Here is a 2674-nt window from a genome sequence, read left to right as displayed (position 1 = left end):
TAATATAGATGGTGATTTGCAAGCTGATACGGGGACGGAGTGCTTGGGGGATGCTAATTCTGTTGTGTGTGCATTTGGGGGAGGGGAATGCAAGCGAGGAAACTGCCCAAGATGCTACTTGCAGCAGGACTGGGTGGTTGGGTGCAAAGGGATGGAAATAGCAGAAAGTGGCCGTGTCCGGGGGTGTGGGTCCCTGCATGGGGGGTTGTTTTAGTCGGGAGAAAGGCAGCTTCGGGCTGGCTTTAGGGACTGTCAGCTGCACCTCAGGTCTGGGGACATTATATCGGGGGAGGTCAGTCGCAGCTGAAGTGATCTCCTTGAAAAGCTGTTTGTGTCCGAGGGGTGAAGGAGATTTATAAACCAAATTCTTGCGGCATTGTCCTAAATTCTGGTGCTTAACTGTCACCGGGCAGATTGCTGAAATATGTTAATGCAAAATAAAACAATGAAAAAATCTGCTGAATGAGAGGAATTGCCGTGGTGCTGGAAATTTTAATAGATTGGTTTCCTCGGGAAAATATTATCCTTGGATCTTAGAATCACTTGTTTTCATCGGCAGTAGCACTTATCAATTAGACATCGCTTCTCCGTGGGGTGATTTATCTGAGGGGTTTGCGTGAGGATCGACCGCAGCAGAGGGGTTGAATCTGGTGTGTGCTGTTTGTTTATTCCTTTCTGTAAGGACTGGGCAGAGACATGTGCCTGATTACAACAGCCTGTGTCTCGATAAAAAAAGACAGCGCCGAGCCTACAGCTGGCTGGTTCGTGTGGATTATTTGGGTAGGACAGGCAGAAGAGGCTATGCTTGATCACAGGGAGTCTGTGCACCTCGCAGATGGTGTTTTGAAACAGTATCTGCCAGTTTGCTGCAACCGCAGTTGCATGTAGGTATTGCCAGTTGTTGGAGGAATGTTTTCCTTTTACGATTTTTCTACATGGTCGTACCCCACTGCTGGTATGTTTGCTGATCCCCTGGTTGCAACAAGGAAGTGGGCACTGTTTGCTCAAAGCACAGGGCTGAGAGGATTTATATGGTTGAAGTATGGGCAAATTAATTTGCATAGATAACAACTGAGGACTACGAAAGGTCAATTTAACCCTTTAAATCTAAAATTTGATTTGCATGCATTATGTTCCTTGGAATGTGGTCTTCATTAGAAATATCACGGTAATTAATTAATTTGGAAAACTGCATTCTGTTTAATGTGGCTCTCCTGACGTTTTCCTTGTATTTGTATGAGACTGTTCTTCTTGTGCGGTTTTCTAAATCTGTGCTTTATTAAGATATTCAATTGTACTGAAGTGACACCATCCCATCAATTTTGATCCTTGTGTCTATCATTTGGGGTATTACAAACAGTATTGGAATTCCAAGAGCAGAGGTTTTTGAGAAACCTATTAAGCCTTTGGCATTCAAATTACTTAATCTACCTGCTGGTTAAAATTTCATGTATCTTTAATCAAAATGGCATGCGCTGCATTCGAGTATGTGTGCCCTTATCGATGCTTGTGAAGCTTTACCACTGAATAGACGCTTAATTTCCAACATTCCCTCAGAGCAATAGCAAGCAAGAAGTGTGTTTTAATGTCAGCTCCGAGTGTTAGAAAACCTTGCACTTGGATACAGAGAATACACTAACAGCTGTGACTGGGAGCATGTGCCAGAATGGAGATACTTGAACAGATCTGACACTTGGCTATTTTTGACACCCATCTGCACTTTTTTACTCTCCTCTAGGATGAACTGCCTCTCAATCTGTTCGCAGCATATTTTAGCCCTTTAATATTGTGGTGTTGGGTTTTTTCAAATGGGCATTATTAGCCATCTGGGGCAGATTTTGTATTTTAAAAGTAAGCACATTATGTACAGAAGATTAAAAGGATGTGTATTTTTATGTAATCTGATATTATGTCAGTGCCTTTTGTGTGTGTATGAAGTCTTGATTTCAGAAGCATCCCTTCACAGTAGTTCTGACATCCAAAGCCCTCCTTATTTTGGAGAAAGAACAGGAAGTAATAAAAGCAGGCTCTGGTTTATGTGTAGCGATAACACTTTTACACGGAATACATTTGCTCTTCAAAGGCCAACCCTTCTTACTGCTGTTACGGTGACTGGCTGCTCACCTTCTCACTAACCCGCCACTGAAGGCCGGGGCAGAAAGGCTTGCTAATGAAACACTGTAAAAGCCATTGAGTTCTAATGCTAAGGCATTGCTGCCAGAAAAGTCCATTGGAAGCTAATCCTGTTAACAGGAAGCTCCGGTAACCGAGTTAACCGTGCCGTCCTTGTGTTCAGGGGCTCGAGGAACTGCTTATCTCTAAATAATTGACGTTGGAGAAACGGTGTTCAAATCTAATCCCGTATACCCGGTTTGTTTGATTACTGTGTTTTCTTTTTTCAAATATACATATCACTGTTTATTCCGGACTTTATTTATGAAACATTACAAATCTATCAGTCATTTTATAGGACTTTCAAAGAACAGATGTTGGCCTACAAAATGCTTTATTATTGCCCATGGCAGTGTTCAGCATGGTTTCCTTAAAAGGACAATCAGTGATCACAGTCATTGTAGCCCAGAAATAATGCTGTTCTTTCAGAAGATGGCCTGGTATTAGGTCAGACCACCCTTTCTTTACTTCTGCTCTCCAGATGTGGCTGCTACTTTTTTTT

Source organism: Meleagris gallopavo, chromosome 3, assembly GCF_000146605.3.
Source record: "Meleagris gallopavo isolate NT-WF06-2002-E0010 breed Aviagen turkey brand Nicholas breeding stock chromosome 3, Turkey_5.1, whole genome shotgun sequence".
NCBI lineage: Eukaryota > Metazoa > Chordata > Aves > Galliformes > Phasianidae > Meleagris > Meleagris gallopavo.
Note: the sequence above shows the minus strand (reverse complement) of the source record.